Below are 22140 nucleotides of genomic sequence, written 5' to 3'. Positions count from 1 at the left end.
GGAAAAGTTGAAAGCTGTTAACGAATTAGTAAATCGGGAGGTTGCTATGGCACATTTGACACCATCCACCAGCCCATGGAATTGCCCTATTTTTGTCATTAAAAAGAAGTCAGGTCAATGGCGACTTCTGCATGATTTACGAGGAGTCAATGCAGTTTTACAGGATACTGGGCCTTTACAGCCCGGACTGCCTTTACCATCCATGGTACCTGACTCCTGGCAATGTCTGCTAGTTGACCTGAAGGACTGCTTCTTTAGCATTCCTCTACATCCAGATGATTCACCTAGGTTCGCCATGACGGTCCTAGCTTTTAACAATGCAGAAACAGCAAGGCAATACCAATGGACTGTCCTACCACAAAGTATGAAAAATTCCCCCACCATTTGTCAAATGTATGTAGCCTTGGCCCTGAGACCCTTTCGAGAGAAGTACCTGCAGCTCATGGCGTATCACTATATGGATGACATTTTGGTAGCTGGGGAAAATTTGATGCCCAACATAGAAAAGGACCTTTGGGAGGGGTTATTAGGTATTGGGTATTTAGGTACCCTGGTAGAGAAGCACCTGATTCGTCTGCAGAAGATCATCTTGGCAGATACAGCCGTGACAACCCTGGATGAATTACAGGTTCTAATAGGGGCTATACAATGGCTCTGACAGTTCGTGCCACTGGCACCGGCAGATATGAAAATCCTAATTGACGGTCTCAAAGGTGATACGGATCTAGGAGTTCCACGACAATTATCATCGCAACAAAAGCGTGTTATCTCTTGTCTATTGTCGCATGCAATCCGCAGCCCTCTATTTTCGGGTCCCAGGGGAGAGACTACGAGGTCACATTGGTTTGCAGTGGGAGGGAGCTATAATAGCGTTACATCAAAGGGGAATACAGTGACCGATCTTATGGGGCTATGTGGCAGTGCCCAAAATTGCTTAGCCTCAATGGGGCGTTCTTATTAGTCAAGCCATTTCTTGGGTCCGGCGAAAGGTTACCACTCTCATGGGGAAGGAGCCTGAGTCTGTGTCCATTGAGATTGCAGGAGACGTTTGGGCGCAATATCTTCAGCATAGTCCTGTGCTACAGGCAAGTTCAGAGGGTTTTCTCAGTGAGGTAACAGCAGTGCAAACTACCTCATAAGGGACGCTATGTAAGCTGGTAACAATTATACTGCGGATTCCAGTCAGTGACCAGCCACTACTGGGTCGTACCCTTTTCACCGATGCTTCAGGGAAAACTGGGAAATTTGCTGTGTTGTGGCACGATGGTAAGCAATGGTGCAAATGGGTTGAGATCTGTCCAAACACATCTAGCCAACAATTAGAGCTGAAGGCAGTGTTGTTAGCTCTGCAACACAGCAAAGAGGAACCGGCGAACATGGTAACTGATAGCCAGTACTGTTTTTGAATGGCTGCCTTATGTGGGGACTGCACTGGAGAAACCACTCCCACCGCAGTTGCCTTCTATAATGCACTGTCCCTGTGCATGACTCCTGTTTCTTCATGCATGTCAACAGTCACTCTGAGTTGCCTGGGTTTATCTCAGCTGTCAACAAGCTGGCTGACACAGCATGTTACATGGCTAATATAGACACAGCCACTGCTGCAGAGCGTTCACACCAGCTATATCTCGAAAGCGCCTTAGCCCTCACTCGCCTTAACAACTTACTGCTACCTGCTGCTAAACAAATTGTGGCGGCTTGCTTGGCCTGTTCCACTAATTTGCCAATGCTACATCCAGGGGTGAACCCATGAGGCTAGCGCCCCCTAGAGTTGTGGCAAGCGGACGTAACCGAGTATGCATCGTTTGGGCACCAGAAGTATCTGCATGTTGTGGTAGATACTTGCAGTGGGATGATATGGGCTACTGCATTAACAGCTCAGGCAGCTCGACACTGTGTGCAAGCCTTGTGTCAAGCAGTAGCAGTTCTCAGTGTCCCACAATGCCTAAAAACTAATAACAGGCCATGTTACCACAGTGCCATGTTCCGCTCCTGGTGCAACCTGTGGGGCATCAAGCACGTCACAGGAATACGGGCAACAGCACCAGTCAGACCATTGTCGAGCAGACGCATGCCATGCTGAAGGGGCGTCTCGTGGCTCTTAGAGAGGGGGGAGAGATTCCCGGAAGGAACTGTGCCCCTCAGTGTTGTTATTAAGAGCTCTATATAGTTTGAACCACTTGGAACAACGACAGGGTGATCATGATTTCGGGAAGGATTGGCAACAGATTGCAGTGGTGTACGTTCAAGGTCTGGATGGGGTATGGTCAAAAGAGCCCCAGCCGCTCTTGGTGCTTGGGCGCAGGTATGCTTGTGTGGGAAGTAGTGGTGGTCTGTGCTAGATCCCCGTGAAATGGATAAAGCCAGCCCCGTGTCCAGCAGAGGTAGCAGCAGACAAGACAGACTGAAGACAGACTGAAGTGTCTCGCACTTTCTATGACAGGCGACACATTCTCCCTCTGTCCTTTGGGCTTGCCTTATCTGAATTGGACAGTGCACCACAAGGAGTTGAACATCTCAAGGCTGGTCCTGGTTAACGCTTCCTTGATAATAGCCCGCACAATGGCACTTGCAGAGGTGTCTCTCTTGATGTTAAGGAAGGCACGAACTGGGAATCTAGTCTTCTTGTCGGGCTGATAATCCAAGAACAGGAGAGACCTTGCCCCTGGGCAATTCTCCAGTGACAGACATTGGGAACGTTTCTGCACAGTGACACCCGTAGACAAGAACTAATCTTTTTCAGCGGATCCAGTATATCTGCACCTCTACGCACTGTTCTTGTCCTAATGACTAAGGGAAACAATAGTAGAAAGTAGGGGACATGGTAGCATGGTGTAGAGAGGGGGGAGATGTGGGTGGTACTTGGTGTGGGTGGACTTGGACTAAGGTGGGTGGTAGTTACGGGGGATGGTCTGGTGGTGCTTAACGGGTCACGGGCTCACGGGGCAGTCACGTGTCACAATATATAAGCAGCTGTTGCACAGCAATAAATTGGCACTTGAGCTACACCCTAAGAGTGAGTCTCTCATGTCCCTGTGCTGGATTGGGGCACAGACAGTAGGGGCACTGATACGGTGTTGCTGACTGGGCAGGGTTGAGAGGAGGGTAGCAACACTAGGCTTCAGCTTCAGATTATTTACGTAACTATGTAAGAGCTGAGATACGTAACTATTAAAGTCAAGTTCCTATACAACATTACAAAGAAGGATAAAGTGAAAACTTATATTCTTTTCTTAAAGAGAAGGGTGCAATTGCTTCAGTCTTCTCTGTTATGAATCATTAGTTCACATATTAGCTATCAAGGTTCAGCATAAAAGAACAACAAAGTAATAGAGTCACAACTGAGAAATTAGTAAATGAAATGTGCTTAATCTAACCTTTAAAAAACAGTGTGACTAGTTTAAATTCAATTTAAAGATCATAAAGAACTATCCAAAACAGTTCGATTTATTAATGATTTTAAGAATGCAAGAAGAATATACAGGATCATGCAATGTAGAACAATTTTAGGAGAGAGATGTGTACCAAAAAAAAGAATAAATCAGTAGATTATTTTCAGCATGAGGAAAAGATAACAGAACATGTATTTTTTAGTGATGAATTTGTAAGAAAATTCAAAATGGATATGTAGAAAATTATATCACAATATAATTGACAGAGTTGCCGGCCTTGTGGATGAGAAGTAAGCATTAGATGTGATATATCTTGACACAGCTTTTGAGCTTTTGGCTATTCTAAAGAGCAAGCTGAGAATACATGGCCTAGATAAAATTAGAAATAAATTTTAGACTTTATTAAAGACTATGTACCAATAACTCAATTTCAAACTGAGAAAGTACTTTAAGCAAGGTCTCAGTGAGACTTTTCGCGAATGGCATTCAATAATTTCTTTAATGGCTTGGATGATGGGATACATAGTACACTTCTTTAAACTTTAAGGAGTGCTTCCTTGGGAAGAGTTGCAAGGATGCTGGAAGACAGTATTATGTCTTATATCAATACAATAAAATTCAATGAAGGCAATTTTGTTATACATTTAGGGAAGAAAAAAAGTTCTAAAGCTACAGTAGGCCACACAAAGAACAAGTGCCAGCAATCTGATGCTATTAAAAAGGGTAGATAAAATTCTGAAATGTATTAGGTAAAAATGTTATAAATAAGGCTTGATGTAACTATCCTACTTATTTTGAAATTGAGAAGTCCATATGGAGAGTTTGATAACAACTTCTTGGTAAAATACTTTAAGAAAGATGTAAACCAAATTGGAAAGGGAGAGAGACAAAGTACCTTATTGTAATTTTCAACAAGAGTGATATAGGTGTCACATAAAATGCTTTAATGCCAAAGACAGTAATACCAGAACTCACTAAACGGGGTGATGGTGAGGGAGAAGGCTATATACAATCTTTTTGTATTCATCTGTCTAATAATTTTGAGTTTTCTCTAAAGATAGATCTGTTGGCGCTCAGTCGAATTAGAGAGCACTCACAGTTTCTTGTAGCATCAGAATAGTTCTCCGAATAGTTCTCCAAATAGTTCTCCAAATAGTTCTGCTTTATTGTGTTCAACATACATCTTATATACCATTCACTTACAAGCCAGGAATTCCTATCCCTCTAATCAGTTAATTGGCCTAGCTTCTCCCAGAACACAGTGATAAAGGATGAAAGGTTTCTTAAGTGTGATAAGATTAATAACGCATACAAAAAGAACCTCTTCTTTACCCTTAGACACAAACAGATACCATTTGCTTTCTGTCTTACACTCCAGACTCCCAAGGTTTCACAGTGATAGGGTCTATCAAGGAGTCTGATAAACTCTTTGCTGACTTGCTCACAGTTACGTCTTTCCCCCACATAGATTAACAAAGAATCTAATGTCTGAACAACAGATACTTAGGAAAAAATAAAAGTAAGAATGTAAATGTCTGAAACATGTTTCCCCTGCTACCACTCCACATTCTCATTTAGGTGATTTATCATTTGTGTATTAAGTTACCATTACCACTGGATCTCTCCTCTATATTATTATTATTATTATACAAACAGAGAAGTTCTGGTAGGAGATGTGGAGGTGGGGGGCTGTCTTGGACAGAGTGACCATGAAATGGTAGAGTTCTCAATTCTTGGTGGAGCCAGGAGGGGGAACAGCATAACTGCTACTTTGGACTTCCAGAAGGTGGATTTGTTCAGAAGACTAGTAGGGGGAGTCCCCTTGGATTCAGCCTTAGAGAGTAAAGGGGTTCAAGATGGCTGGTTGCTCTTCAAGAAGGAAGTCATAAAGGTGCAGGAGCAGGCTGTCCCCCTGAACCGCAAAATGAGCTGGTGGGGAAGAAGACTGGCGTGGATGAATAGGAAGCTATTCTTGAGGTTCCAGGAGAAAAAGACAATCTATCTCCTGTGGAAGAAGGGATGGGCAACTCAGGAAGAGTACAGAGAAATTGTTAAGTTGTGCAGAGAGAAAATCAGAAAGGTAAAAGCCCAGCTTGAACTCAACCTGGCCACTGGGGTAAAAAGGAACAAGAAACTCTTTTACAAATATATCAACAGTAAGAGGAGGATCAAGGAGAATCTCCATTCTTTACTGGATGTGTATGGGGAATGTGATCACTGAGGATAAGGAAAAGGCAGAGGTTCTGAATGCCTTCTTTACATCTGTCTTTAAAGATCAGACCAGTTGTCCTTAGGGTACTCCACTCTCTGACCTGTTAGTCTCAGCTGGGGAGCAGACAAAACCCCCCACGATCCAGGAGGACAGTCAGAGACCTGCTACTACTCCAACTGGACTGTCATAAGTCCATGGGGCCAGATGAGATTCACCTGAGAATGCTGAGGGAACTGGCAGAGGTGATAGCCGAGCTGCTTTCCATCATCTACCAGCACTCCTTGTGACTGGTGAGGTCCGAGAAGACTGGAGGCTTGCCAGCGTGATTCCCATCTACAAGAAGAGTTGTAAGGAGGATCTGGGGAACTACAGGCTTGTTAGCCTGACCTCGATGCCAGGGAAGGTTGTGGAGCAGATTGTCTTGAGGGAGATCATGCAGCATGTGCGGGACAACTGGGGGATCAGGTCCAGCCAGCATGGGTTCACAAAGGGCAGGTCCTGCTTGACCAACCTGATCTCCTTCTATGATGTAGTGACCGATCTGGTGGATGAGGGAAAGGCTGTTGCTATAGTCTACCTAGACTTCAGCAAGGCCTTTGACATTGTCTCCCACATATTCACCTGCAGAAGCTGGCAGCCCATGGCTTGGACAGGTACACTCTTGGCCGGGTAAGGAACTGGCTGGAGGGCATGACCCAGAGAGTGGCAGTGAATGGAATTTAAATCCAGATGGCATCTGTCATGAGTGGTGTTCCCCAGGGGTGGGTGCTCGGGCTTGTCTTCTTCAATATGTTCACTGATGACCTGGATGAGGGGATTGAATGCACCCTCAGTAAGACTGCAGATGACACGAAGTTGGGTGGAAGTGTCAATCTGCCTGGAGGTAGAGAGGCCATACAGAGGGATCTGGACAGGCCGGATAGCCGGGGTGAGGTTTAACAAGGCTAAGTGCTGCACTTTGGCCACAAGCCCAGGCAACGGTACAGGCTTGGGGAAGAGTGGCTGGAAGACTGTGTAGAGGAAATGGACCTTGGGGGTATTGACTGATGCTCATCTGAACATGAGCCATCAGTGTGCCCAGGTGGCCAAGAAGGCCAATGGCATCCTGGCTTGCATCAGAAACAGTGTTGCCAGCAGGAACAGGGAAGTAATCGTTCCCCTGTACTCAGCACTGATGAGGTCGCACCTCGTAGTGAGTCCAGTTTTGGGCTCTTCACTGCAAGAAAGACATTGAGGCCCTGGAGCGGGTACAAAGAAGGGTGACAAAGCTGGTGTGGGGTCTGGAGCACAGGCCTTATAAGGAGCGGCTGAAGGAGCTGGGATTGTTCAGTCTGGAGAAGAGGAGGCTCAGGGGAGACTTTATTGCTCTCTATAAGTACCTGAAGGGAGGTTGTAGTGAGCTGGGGGTCAGCATCTTCTCTCGTGCAACTGGTGATAGAACTAGAGGATGTTAGGGAATTCTACTTTTCTGAAAGAGTGGTCAGGCAGTCAAATGGGTTGCCCAGGAAGGTGGTGGAGTCACCAAATCTGGAGATGTTCAAGGAACGTTTGGGCGTTGTGTTGAGGGACATGGTTTAGTGAGGACTATTGGTGAGGGTGGATGGTTAGACTGGGTGATCCTGTGGGTCTTTTCCAACCTTGTGATTCTATGATTATCCAGGCAAAATTTGAAGCTTTACTTAAGTATATGAGGTATTAAAAAAAATCTTTTCAAGAAAGAAGGTAGTTCAATTCACTGCCATCCTTTCATTTTCAAGTGGGCAATTTATTTCTAAATAGTGTACTACTCTTGTTTTGCATCTGGTGTGGTCTATTCCACATTGTAATGACGATTGTATTTTTAAATTGGAAACGAACTGCTTGCTGGAAATACAGTAGATGTTTCAGAATTTCTCAGTAATGAACCAGATGAGCAGGCTAAACGTCCTCCCTTTCAGGGTGACTAAGTCTGGATCAAAGGAGAAGGGGACAGACTAACATCAGAAGAGAATGGCAAACTGCTCCTTCTTCACAGATGAAAGAGAAAAACGAGTCTGAATCCAAGGTATAACACCATTAAAAACATCAAAAAGCATATTATTCAGCTGTTTCTCTACCATGAGAGGTATTAGCAGAGTCTCCCTTAAACTTTTGTATGGTACAGGGCATTCATTAAATATGTCTTTCTGTCCTTACCTATCAAATTTTCATTGAATTTTTTTGTAATTATAGATTCCATATGTGTTTGTCTTATTGTTTCCTAAACGCCTTTTCAAAGCAGACTCCATATCTTAAGAATTTTTTGTGTCCTGAAATTGCAAACCCAAAACCAGACTTTCTCTGCTGTGATGTTCTTTTTTGTAATCCCGAAGGTCTTTCCTCTTCAGCCTCATTATAATGAAAGAGTAAAACTGAGTATCATTAGCTAAAATAGCACAAAATTCATATGAAAATATCTCTATAATTTCCATCAGTTATAAAAGAAAAAAATAGTTTTTGTATTCTAGGATTGATATTAAAAGTAAAGGAATTTTTGTTCTGTATCTATATTCCATTCTTGTTTTCCATATTCTCCCTTTGTAGAAATAGATGGAAACATGATTTTTACCATAAATGTACCCAGATTGACCATAGTATCTCTAATAATCTATGGCTTTCCTCAGAATGAAAATTCTGAGACCTTGGGGTTTTATATACAAAGTATTTTTTATATCAGCAACAAAATTGCCAGGTTTGTCATAGTGTCCATAACTTGGTTAGAGAGCAATTCAGTGTTTTCTCCTCTGTTAAGCTAAATAGTGACAAATTTCGCAGTTCCCCAATGAAGTTTGCTTTCTGTGTTCCTTTTTCTTGCAGTCTCCTTCACTTCCTGAATGTATGTAAAATGTTTATTTTCTGGTTCTGACTTCTGTCTTTTCCTATCTCTTTGAACTGTATGTGCAACTAACTAATTGCCTCTGTGTTCTCTTTCAGTTCTAGATCTTTTATGGGAGCTTGCTAGCAACCTAAGAATTTTATCTCCAGTATTAACATTACCTACCATTCATCTTACAGAGTGATCTTGAGTGTTGTTATTTAGGTGTCTCATATGAACATCTATTTTAACTGATCAGTTAAATGTTAACCTAGTTATTGTACAACTGCTCACATATTCTCAGATTCTACAGCCATTATGGCCAAGTGTTTCAGATTTGTCATTGCTTGTTTTGTTTACGCCAGCAAACAAAAATAGAGCATGCAGCATACAAGTTACTATTTTCTAAGATTGTCCTAAGATCCCAGTGATAGAATGATTCTACATCACCTAATTGGGATCATGGGAACTGGTCTTTTATAAGACCAACTCTGTTGACTATTCCTATTGTCCTAATTTAGAAGTATCACTTGAAAGTTCTCTTTCACGTTTTCTGGACTCTCTCTCCTGAATACTCTTAACAGTTTCACTTTTGAAGACTACTTACTGAACTCCTGGAGGTTTCTTCCAGATTCCTATAATATAACAGGGCACATCCTGCATTAAGATAAAATCTTATCTCACAATTCTCAACTCAGACATATATTCCGAAAAAAACAAATCTCACTGGATCCACACACACACATGCACACACAGCAGAAAAAAAGAAGCTAGCAAAACCCCAGTGAACTTTAGAACTTAATTTCATAGATAAGGAAGATACACAAGTTGATAGGAATTACCTAAGTGTAAATTGGCTAACTGACCAAATGAATGACTGCTTACTCCATTCCATTTGAAATATCACTTTGATTATTGTGCAAAAACAGCACATGATTTTAGTATCCGGTTTATCAGAATGGAATAAGTCTTGCTTTGAACAAAATTAAATGAAGATTTTATTTACTGAGATATCCTGTATATGAGCCTTGAATTCACTTACAAATGTTCCATCTAGAACTTCATGACAGAAAATGGACTTATACTACCTCTCTGCTGAAGAGCTGTCTCAAAATCTAATTTATTTAGAGATGAGTTTCCAGGTAGAGAAAGAATTTTGGCTTTTCATAGCAGGCATCTGGGAAGTCTGAGAGCTCTTCTTCATGTAGTTTTTAAGATTTCTAAGTTTTCCTTTTAGATGACATTTCTATCAACCTCAAGTGAAGATGGTGTGCCTTTAAGTTTTCTTAAGTTACTAATAACAGATGGGACTGGCTTTGAAATGTGTGAAACAATAATCATGAGGCAGTGAAGATGATGAGGTCAGCACAAAATTTCAGAACTCAGGATTTTAGGGTAGGTGCATTGAGATATTTTCAGCATCAGTATTTTATAACAAAGTTGCTTCTGAAAACAAATATTTTGTTTTCAGTGAGACACAAATTTCTAATAAACTTCCCTGGGGAAAAAAAAAAAAAAAAAAAAAAAATCTATTTTAAATAAACTTGGAAGTTGTTGAAAGATGTCTGATATTTTTTTTTTTTTCAAGATGTCCTGAGAGCGCATTTTTATCAAACTCCTCATTAGAGTTTAGTAATGTTGTTTGTTCTGTGTGAGGTGCTATCATTCTTTTTTTCTTTTTCATATTGGATTACAGTGATAAAATACTTTGCAATTAATCTGAGACTATGATAATAGAGCATTTTTCCCTGAAAGGGACAAGCATATTCATGAGTTCTATATATGACTTAATTTTCAGATTGCTAATTTGACCCTAAAAACATGCTCTGAGCTTTAAAAATAGAAGACATTATAGTAATATTTACTGGTATTTGGATCTTTCAAAAAGGTGTGGGCTGCAGCCAAAGCTAGTGTGCAGCACAAGCCAGTAGCTCCTTGGAAATCAGAAAAAGGCTGGCAGGGCAGGTTCCTCTCCTGCCAGATCTCATCCCATCAGCAAATGTTTGGATGTAAGGGAGGCTGCAGATGAGGCTGGAAAGTGTCTATGAAGCTTATTAGAAGCCTCAGGGCACAGATGCTAACATTGCTGGAGTTTCAGTGTTGTATGAGAGACTGTTCATAGCTGTTCATCTGTAACGAGCCCAATGGGACACTTTATAATACTGGACGATAATAATGATATTGCCGATAACTGTCTTGCAAAGAACCTTCCCCCAAGTTCACTGTGATTTCACATACAGGGACAATCAAACAGTCAGGCATATATTTTGATATTATTACAGAAAAATTTTCTTTACTGAAAGTTGCTTTAAGATTGAAACTTTTTCATGATACTTTAATTCTGATTCTTGAATATCTCTAATGGTGCTTTCTGCATAATGTAGGTCAGTGTGAAAAGTAGACATCATATTAACATGCTTTTGAGGTTTCTAAATTTCAAAAATGTTTAATTTTTATTTCTGCTGTAGTGTTATGTTCATCCATAACAACATTCATCATAACAGCAATAATTTTCTTCAAAGGGCTACATATACATTAAATTTCTCTAAAGATCAATTGTAGATTGATTTTTGTCTTTAACACTGCTCATTTTACTGCGTGTCTAATAGCTTCATTGCAAATAGCTTCATTTGTTAGCAAAGCTAACAAAACATACCTAAAGATGCATTTGCTGTAATGGAGAATTCCCAGCCAAACCTATTCGTTTACAAAATATACATACTCTTTTGTAATAATGAGGACAGCTACAAAATGTTAACCTGAAAATAAATTTGACAGCAGCCCTGGCTTGCAAAGGCTCTGAGTAGGAAGTAGTTCTGGTAGGAAGCATGGTTACTTACAGTGTGCAAAATCAAAATCAAATAAAAATAGGAAGAAAACAATACTAAATGCCTATATCATAACTGAAAGTTTCAGTAGAAACTTTTCCAGGTTGTTATTTTCATTTTAGAGCACAATAAGTGTGGTCTATATTTTTTTCTCTCCCATTTTCAGAACAGTTACACACTCCTCTTGCTTTTGTATATTTTTTACTCAAATGAAATTATTTCATTTTCAAAATGAAGATACATTTATTTTTGATTACTTAGTGCATGCAACCGGAACCTGAAAAGTATTACATACAGGTGAATTCCTCTTTCTTATGAGGAAATCCATAATAAAAGATTAAAATACTTAGATCATTGGAATGCAAAGATTTATTTATTTATTATTAATTTAATGAAGTTTATTAGGGAAATATCTAACTACTTTTGCAAGAACATGAAAAATACTGTATTTTAATGCTGCAATTAAATAATTTCACCTTGGAAAAGATAAAATAAAATAATAGTTAGTGTGTTCTGTTTTCCTAAAGCAAAGGAAAGATGTTTAAAAGGTAGTACTGTAATATCTTACAACTCATGTTGGGTAATGGAACAAAGGTAACTCTTGGGTTAATAAAAAAAAATTAAAAATTAAAAAATTACCAAGTAGAAAATAGGAGACGTCATTACCTCCAGCTGTAATTTTTGTGTCCCTTACTGAAAAACTGAAATTCAATTTGTGGTGTCTGTGCTTTAGAAAAGCTATTTATAAATTTGAAAGAGTTCACAAAAAATATGGAAGAATTATTTGAGGTCTAGTAAATTTTCCATACATAAAAGAAGGAGTCCGATCCACTCATTTTAAAAAAGATTATTGATTTGAAGTTTGATCGCAGTCTGTAATTATTTATTTATGAAGACTTCTGGTAATAGACAGAACTTTAACCTATCACACAAAAGAATAGAAATAAAAATGGGATGGAAGATGGTTTAAAAAACCCAAGAAGAAAGTTTGTATTTTAAATCATGAAGGTATTTAACCGTTTTCTAATAATGGGATACATTCACAATCATACTAACACCCATCATCCTTTTAAATCATTGGCTGAAGAGGAACTTGTAGATGTAGGAATTACTGCTCAGAAACCTTCTGTTTGCAGCAAGTCAGACTGAATTATCACATGCTTTTCTAGGCTTCAAACATTTAATTTTTCTAATAGAAAAGAAGGTTTTTCCTTCTGTCTCAGCCATAAAGCCTACTTTGTTTTGACAAGTGGTAATGAGGATTTGATGAGGAATTAGAAAAACTGCAAATTAGTTCGGTAATTAGAGTGTTTGATTCAATGGCAAGACAATAAAAAACTAGAGTGAGTCTGTTTTAGTCCTTCCTTAATCTACAAATATTCCACTTGTCCAAATCTTAAATGTGGACATCAGATTGCCATGACATCATCACAGCAAACTCCAGATGGCTTATAATAACTTCAGCATTATTTTGTCTGCTTTTTCCCATACCACCAGCTACTCAAGAAAGCTGAGGTTTTATTTTCATTACTAATTCTTTTCATGGGTAATAGAGACATTATAAAATCCTTCTTTTGCACCTTCCTCTATTAAGTTTTGGTAAATGATGGATAATTCTAGCTTTGTTTCATAACACACATACCATGTTATTGCCATTTCCATGGCATTTAGGATGTATTTGTGCTATCACAGAAATATCAGTTTGACCTTTCCTTATGGTATTTCAAGTATATTTCAGATTTCTCTTATAAAGTTTTAGACTTCATTAGGCACAAGGACTATATTTCTGATTAACCTCATGTTCCTGTTGTCTTTTGCTCACAAAGTCAGCTCACACTTTATTGCTTAGTGGGTGTTCTTAGTCAAGAATATATCTTTAAATATGGTCATATGTGGTGGACTTTATAGCACCTTTGCTTAAGAGTAGGCACTACAAGAAAAGCTAGTCTGCAAAATGAGGCTGAAATAAGACTTCTGATTAGTGCTATGAGCATTTTCATGTGTATGTGAGTACTGGAGAAAAGATTTTTATTTTTATTTTTTTTTAAGATGTACATCTATGGTAAATAGAAGAGTATTACAGAAGGGTTCAAACACAGGATCACTAGTATCCATGCTGTTTCACATAACAAAGGTACCATACAAATTAAACAGAATAGATAAACTCTGTGCAATATCTAGGCAAAAGACAAAAATAAATTAAAAAAAAAAAAAAAAAAGAATGTAGTAACAAAAAATCTCTTTTTGATATCTGCAGACTGGAAAAATCTCTCTTTCCTCCCCCCCCCCCCCCAGTAATAATGCATATCTGTGCAAAAATGTGCAGATTGTTTGCCTAATTCTCATTACTATTTTTTTCCTTTTAATGCAGTCTGCAACCTGCAATGGAAGCAGTATTGTTATTTGGGCAGAAAAAGAATTTGGAAGAATAGAGTTCTAAAATTGATTTATATCAATAATATTTTAAAAGAAAAATTCTTAAACAGTGCTAAACACAAAGAGCAATATTACAAAACATATGAGAATATGAGTGTTCATTTTCCTACGGAAAAACAAATTTTGAAACAATGTTTTAGGAAAAAAAAAGGAAAAATCAGAGTTTTGTGTCAGTGAAGTGTGTTTTAATGCAAAAGCATCTTACATATTTAGGTATTAAAAGCAAGTAGATCTGAAATTCTGATGCTTTCACTCCAACATGAAAATAAGCAAGATTAAGTTCAAAGCAGGTAACTGTTGCATAAAAGCCCCGATGACTATTAGTTTTGGGAATACATGTAATTACTTGACGCATAATCTTTTTTACTGTAACATGAGAAAGTCTTCATAAGTCAAAATGGCGACATAGATTTGTCACTCATGTGCTCTATATGTTATAGATTTATATAAGAAGTTTTTATAAAATACTAGGTTTTTTAGTTTTGCTTTCTTCTCTGTTAAGCTGTTCATTTCTAGTTATCATTAATACCTCCAAGGATGCGTTTTTAAACTTTTTGTCTTCTCTTAGATGTTTCAGTAAATGGGCTTTTCGCTGAATATGAGAATTCTCTAAATGGATTCCTAATACAAAATAGTGACTGTATCCATAAATAATGGAAAGATGTGGACCACTGATTTACAGCAAAATAAATGACAGCACAAGATGTATTTTTGCTTCCAGATTTGTAATTGAGCCTGTTAGTAATGGATGTTAAAATTAGATTAAGGATAGGTTACATAAATAATGCAAAAGTATATTAGAAAGAAGTGCAATCGGATTTTATAACTGGAATCCCCACGTCTGTAGAAGTTATGAATCTGCAGAACTGGGGATAAGATTGATGGGAAATTTGTGTAGTCATGAGACAGACACAGATGGAAGTCTTATTTCTAGATTCAGTGTCTTCTGTGTCTTTCTGCTCATGCCATTAGTTTTAATTTTGTAATTTTCTATGACTTTTATTTTACTTAATTTTTATTTCATGCTAGATTGTCAATGAACAACAGAAAACAACATATGAAAGGCACCTCAGAAAAACGCACACTGATTATATTGTATGGTATAGGGATCTCTCTTCCTTTGCAAACGTGGCCTTTGTGCACAGCATTCCCAGCATAAGACTGTTTTGCCTTTAGTTAGTCTAGGGACCTCCTAGTTCAGAACTGTGCTCGAGGATACTCTTCTAGTCTGTAAGGAGACCAACAAAAAAAAAAAAAAAAAGTATGGATTCTTGTATGGAACTCATGTTCCATACACTGTGGTCTTTACCTTTCAGTCTTTCTCTGATTCAATGTCACTTTCTTGTGTCATGTAACGAGACATTGCAGATATTATATATACTATATAATCTTCACACTCTGGAGGTAATCACTGCCAATCAGAAGCGAGGCAAAAGAGTGATCAAAGGTCTTACATCTTTTTTCTTACATTCTCAGCTCCAGTTCTTTAGTCTTCGGCAGCAAAGATAAGACACTGTTCAAATAAAAGTAGTCTTTCTTTATTTGTGCATGACTTGATTTGAACTCTGGCCCAGTAGTTCTCCCCTTGGGGGTATCCATAAGCTGACACTCCCTCGGGCCTCACCCACTGCTGCACCATGGGCTTCTCCATGGCTGAATGGGGAGATCTGCTCCGCACAGTGCCCATGGGCTGCAGGAGGATGGCTTGCTCCTCTGTGGGCCTCTGCTGGGCTGCAGGGAACTTCTGTTCTGCTCTGACCTTTGTGCCTGCAAGGCTACTTCTCTCCCATTTTTCACTCCTCACTCCCAGCTTCTGGTGCTCAGTAGTGTTTCCCTGTCTTCAGGCTGCTTTCCCAGAGCACACCCAGCATTGCTCATGGCTCAGCTCTGGCAGTGGTGGGTCCCTGTTGGAGCAGCTGGAGCTCTGCTCTGACATGTGCCAGTGCTGGGCTCTGCTTATTGAGGCTCTCCCATCCATACAGCCCTGCCTCCAAATCTTCCCAAAGAAGCTCAATGCAGACACAATAACTGAAATTGATTTCAAAGGACCATCCATTTCTTTATCTTGCATTATTTTACTATTGCATTTACTATTTGGAAGTGAGATAGGTGTTTCACAGAAATAAAATTTAATATTTATCAACTGTAAGCAAGCTCAGAAAGCATGAAAAGAGACTTGTCTAGGCCAGACTTCAGGGGGAAAAAAAAAGTAAAAAAAAAAGTAGAAAGACGTGTCATAGTTTAGTCAATTCTGTCACAAGTGTTAGGGATTCTTTACCCCTTTCCCTCTTCTGTCCTATGAAAGACCCAACCAAGATAAGGAGGGATAACTAGTTTGCTACAGATGATAGAAGAATATAAGACAATATGATATGAGTTACAGGTAATAAATCAGAGAAAGGGAGAGAGAAGCATTCTGACTGTTACTCACTGCACTACTGGAATAGAAGAGAGCCTTTTCCGCCATCACTGTGATATTTCACTTCTTTTACCTGAAATTGGAAATCATATGGAAAGTACTAGGCACTTTTGGGATCTGCAGTCTGTCGCTTCTCAATGTATCTTCATCTCAGGGAGCCAAAACTCATGTAAGAATAGGCAGTGCTGCCAGGACCCAGAACATGCAAGTAACCAATGCTGCTAGAAACTGACCCAGGAAGTGCAGCTACCCAGCACTATGTTCCAGCACTAAACAGCTTGCCACGTGATGTCATGATATGGAATAATGATAAAGCCAGGACAGCGAGCCAAATTGCAAATTGGGGAGATACACCTGAAAAAGTAAAATGGAAGTTATTTCATAATTTGTGACTATTTCATGTTCTATTATATATATATATATAAAATTACAAAGTTCTTGAAACCGTGTATAGGAAAAATCAATATTGTATTGCAGACTGGGTTCCATTCATTAATTTGTACTCTGCAATTATGTTCATCCGTCATATGTTTTGCTATAAATTTCCCTTTTGGACTTTACCCATTGCCATTGCCCTTTCCTAAGACTTTCATTATTTACTTATTTATTTATTTTCTCCATCCTCTCCTTTTTTTTCCCCTCTATTTTATCTTTCTTGTCTTCTTAGGGAAGGAGAGCAAAAGATGTATGTTAACCAGCATTGGTTCCTTTCTATTCCTGATTTTTCATTTGCACCATAAAAGCAAAGAACAATAGGGTAATAAAACTGGAAAGAGTTGCTCAAGCAACAGAAGTTAAAGGCAGAGACTGTAAGGGAGAAAAAGAAAAGAAAACAATCATCTAATTGGGATGGAATCTCAAGTTTTTCTCACCTGTTGTTCTACAAATCCAAATCTAGGAACAAATTCTCCCCTACCAATTTAACACAACTTAAATGCATTGACCTTGGCTGACACCAAAGTGAGATGAGAGTCAGAAGTTGACTGTTTAAAAGATCATTCAAGAATACTAATTATCAACACTGTAGAAGTAGAGAGTCTTGACAAACAACATTCTGGAAGTTGGAAAGTTGTTTAGAAAATAAACAAGTAGGAGTATAGAACATTCAGCAAAAAAGTATGAAATATCTATCAGTAAAATCAAATAATTGCAACAAGTTTGAAGGCCAGCATATAGCATGTACTTACATGAAGAGCAGATAGCAGAGAGGAGAATGTAACCAACGTGGTAACTTCAGGGAAAATACAAATAAGAACTCTCCTGCAAGTCGTGTCTACAAGATACACATCACTGACTTATGCAGAAGTGCCTGAACTTTGAGTGATCTAGACTAGCTATCAGAAAGAGCATTAGTTTTCTGTTCAAAATAAGTAGCTCTGATGGAAAATATACATTCACCTACTATTCAGAATACATTATTCCCCAAATTGTAGCTTTAAACATGGAGGTTTTTTCTCCTCTTACACATACGCATGTAATTCACACAGACCAGGCTGCCCAAGGAGGTTGTGGATGCCCCATCCCTGGAGACATTCAAGGCCAGGCTGGATGTGGCTCTGGGCAGCCTGGTCTAGTGGTTGGCGACCCTGCACATAGCAGGGGGGTTGAAACTACATTATCAGTATGATTCCTTTCAACCCAGACCATTCTATGATTCTATGATTCTATGATATTTGCTGTATTCTATGATATTTGCTGTATTCCTGGCATATGAGCTTGCTCTTGATTTATTTATTCCCCTAGTATAGTTCGATGAGAAGCAAAAGTGAAAATTCCATATGTACAAAAGAAAAAACAAAACATCTAATGCATTTAATTATGTGGTACCTCCCACTAGAACATTATGCCAGAGGCTGGGTGAGGATGGAGAACATCAGTCCCAGTTTCTCAAGTACTAAATTCTATCTGTTCAACATACAAGGGAAAAAAAGATATCAGTATATGTTGAAGATAACTAAGTTTATGATAATATTCAAGTAATATTATTGTCAGAGGGATTTGTCCCAAGAGTGACAGAAGTTACATAACTCAGCAAAAGTTTATCACCAAGCATTATTGGAAATTTGTTCTGCTCTGGCATGAATCACATGTAATATACTTAGACCTGTAAAGTTAGTTGCAACATATTCTCAAAGTACAGAATCCATTAGAAGTGCACTATTTGTCATTTCAGATATGCATCTTAGATCTGGTTAAAATTGACCACTAGTTTTTAAAGATAGGTGCTATACACTTAAATTACAGAAAATACTGTACACTCATTTTTATACTGTTGAAATTTAGAATAGTCACATATTGATGCACTTCAATTTGTTCATAGTCTTTATTCATCAGAAGGAAGAAAAGCACATCTCTTTCTTTCTTTCCTTCCCAGCAACACAGGTATACAAATTTCAGCCTAGCAGGCACAAAGTCTTTAAAGAAACTGCACTGATTAATATGCAGTTATTTCTAAGTTTTAGAGTACTTATCTGTATTCTGCACAAATATGACAGAGGCAGTAGCAGTGTCCTCTTGATGACGGTTGCACTGAAACTAGCACATACAGCAGGATTTATTTACAAAATTTGAAGCATTCATTTTTTGATTGAGAAATCCCAGAACTATAATGGAGTTTAACATACTACTGAAAGATTAGATTAAACATCATTCCCGAATTCAAAAGCAATAAAAACTGGAAATATTTATCTACAATTGACTTAGGTGTTTATGTTGAGTTAAAACAAAGGTTTTTAGATGGCTAGATCTTCCAGGTGTGAATGATATTCAGCTCTATGTGCTCACACTTATTAAAATATGTCACCCAGTGTCTGCCAACCTGAACCAGAGAATAATGAGAAGGATTTGTAATGAATGCTGATGAGTATAACTTGTATGAATAGTTTGTTGATTAATTATATAACTGAATATATATATATTTTGTCACATTCCTCTGTTAGTTCCAGTATTGTAAGTAAAATGTATTTTTTTTTTTTTTTTTACTAAGGATGTATTTGTTAATAAAACTGTCCTAACTCTATTATGAAATAATTCAGTTCAGTATGAATAACAGCTTTTGTAGTCAATGAAAAATACATATGAGATGGTGTAGAAGTTGCTCTCTGAAACAGGATGGGAAAGATTATGAAGGCTAATGGGAACAAAGTAGTTTTCAAGGAATCCCTAGGAATAAGGCTCCTGTGTTTTTATGGGTACTACTACTACATCTAGGTCTGCTTCCTCGACAATGTGTACAGGCATTAAATGGCTGATGTATAAACCGCAAAGATTAACTGATGTGACGCTTTTACTTCTAGGTTTTATTTGAGGTTTATCTAATAACTTTGGAAGCTGGCCACCTGTGTGTGGGGCTGGTATACTCCTCCTGGCCCACTCTGACCCGACCTTCCACCCATCCTATTTGGGTGATGAATGTATATATGAATGTATATAACAAGTGATGCACAAACAATTGCTCACCACGCCCCAACTAATGCTCAGCTAGCCTCTTGAGAAGTGGAAGATGATGAGCTGAACTTCTGCCCCCTTCAAAACTCCTTCCACATGATGTAATATCTTACTGAATGTCCCTGTGACCAGTCAGCTTTCCTGATTCTGTTCCCTTTCAGCTCCTTGGGCCTTTCACTGAGAATGACTTTGGCTCTGTACAATACTGCTTAACAGTAACTATAAACATCTGTATTATCAACATTGTTTATCTCCTAGAACCAAAACATAGCATCATACCAGACACTCCAAATAGAACAAATTTTGTCTCAGCTGAAACTAAGACATGAATTTTCTTAAAACACTATCTTAGAGCCAAAGCTCACTAGGTTTAGCCTTTGGCAGTACTTGGCAATACTTGGAGAACTAGATGCTGAACACATTTTATCTCTGAAAATTTCCTATGCTATATACAATCTTATATGAACAGATTGTATATACAGTTTACATTCTCACATGAATTATTTTTATGTGATAAAACTGCAGAAAAAAATGTAACGAGACATTTAAAGCCAAAATTTTGGCTACCTAATGACATACAGAAGATCTGTAGTGGAAAAGTGAAAATATAGTGAAAAAGAGTAGCAGAGTCACAGATGTAGAATCCCATTCTAATGGGACTCTTATTAGTGGCAGGATTAATACACGCTCAAGTCTTTGATGTAAGCTATACAGAAAACATATATCGACAAGGCATTTAAATTATTCATGTGAAATATATATGTGTGCTGCTCCCTTTGAATTAAATGGTAGTTGCATCTTTGACTTAAATGAAACTAAGAGTATCGTTACTCCTGTTTGATACACTTCAAATGCATATGTAAATATAAAGCATAAAAGGAGCTGGCTAAGATAATACTCCAAGCAATAGAAAACAAACAAACAAACAAACAAACAAAAAACAAAACTCAATGTGAATGAAATAAAAAATAAAAAGTTCAGAGAACATTCAGTCTTCTGCAATAGCTAAGGATGCTGAGTTTTGATGCACATTTTCAGCTTTAACAAATAAAAGACTGATGGTGTGAAGCTGATTGTTATTCCAGTCACCATTGTCCTTGTTGATTTTAGCTAGAACTCTCTTTTGCTGTCAAGATCAGTTTATATTCAAGTGCGTCATAGTATCTAGTGACAAGTACTGACAGCATTGAGATATGGTCACTATAATTTGCAAGTGATGACCTTGATTACTGATTTGTCAGACTCTACTTATTAATTTCCTTCACTATTCCCATTTCAAGTTAAAAGAGCATAAGGAATGGTTAATCCAACCAATACAATCTTTCTGGATAAATATATAAAATTCTAGTTTACATATTGCTGTGAATTTCTCTGCCTAAATTTATAAATAGTAGCAAAATGTCCAGGAGCAAAATGCTCCAAGTCGTCCCGTCTGCCTTAATTTTCAAGTGCCCCATATATTTATGAAACATTCAGGATTGACAGAGCTGTGAAATTAAATTTGCTATTTCTTCCCCAAACACTGAATTTCAAGTTGGACAGTGACAGTTAAAGGCTCTTCAAATAAGCCGGATGCTGTCTTAACTTTGCCTCCAAGGAATTGTCTCTGCATCTGCAAGTGTGTTTGTTCTCCAAAACATTTAATCTTCATGTCTCTGCATGGTCATGCCAACTGGTTTGTCAGCCATGTTCTGTAATGCTGACACCTCTCCATCAAAGAAGGCATTTGCTTACTATTCATATACCAAGTTAATTTACAAATACCATTTCTCTAAACAACACCAATTTTTCAAGTTACATGTCATATATTTATAGTTAAATAGTTATAACAGTGTGATTAAACTTTGCAATGTTCATACATACAGATGCATATATGCATACTGCATATATGCGTATATGTATTTCCACAATATATGTATATGTCTGTATGTACACACATAAAGAAACACAGGCAGGTAGTGCTAACAAATGACATTTTGTTTCTGTGTTCTTTTGTTTGTTTGGTTGGTTTGTTTTGTGCACAATAAAACAGAGCATAAGTTGTATTCTACATAAAGTACTCATCACATTTTTGTTGGAGTTCATGTACAGGATGTTTTATTTGTTAGTTTGTTTATTTCCAGGGTAATATAGACCAAGGAAATTGATAAGGATGTAATCACACATATAATAATATATTCAAGCTGCATAGTGGCGCCACTGTACATACCATATTCTAATTAATTAATTAATTAATTAAAACACAAAGAAGTGTTATTCTAATTTTGCAAGTAGTAGATCAGATCCTGAGATGTATAAGTCAGTGAATCAAGAATGCAGCTCCAATGATATTTGCCAATAAGCATATATCAGCTAACGTAGTTGTCAGTACATTCATCTCAATTTACACAGTTTAGACATAGTAGTATATTGTCTTGTTACCCATTCATCTTATGCCACTTAACTATCAATAATACATAGTAGCTCCAAAAGTAATCTTTCTTTCTTATTTCTTATTTCTTATTGAAACAACAGATACACAGTAGCACTGTTTGATAGTCGAAATTCTCAGCTACAAAACACTATTTTTCAAT

The 22140-nt window shown here is 38.1% G+C and overlaps 1 long non-coding RNA gene across 1 annotated transcript in view; it reads left to right on the top strand.

Annotated features, from left to right (window-relative positions):
* The first annotated feature begins 1155 nt into the window (after positions 1–1155).
* The window catches only part of LOC116240409 (uncharacterized), a 32976-nt gene continuing 11991 nt past the window's right edge, over positions 1156–22140 (top strand). Inside the window, exons 1-2 of the long non-coding RNA XR_016464832.1 lie at positions 1156–1266; positions 7542–7648. This is a non-coding gene — a long non-coding RNA (uncharacterized LOC116240409). The remainder of the gene's footprint in view (positions 1267–7541; positions 7649–22140) is intronic.

The sequence above is a fragment of the Phasianus colchicus genome, chromosome 2 (assembly GCF_987193195.1).
Source record: "Phasianus colchicus chromosome 2, bPhaCol1.hap1.1, whole genome shotgun sequence".
NCBI lineage: Eukaryota > Metazoa > Chordata > Aves > Galliformes > Phasianidae > Phasianus > Phasianus colchicus.
Note: the sequence above shows the minus strand (reverse complement) of the source record. Positions and strands in the feature narration are given on the sequence as shown.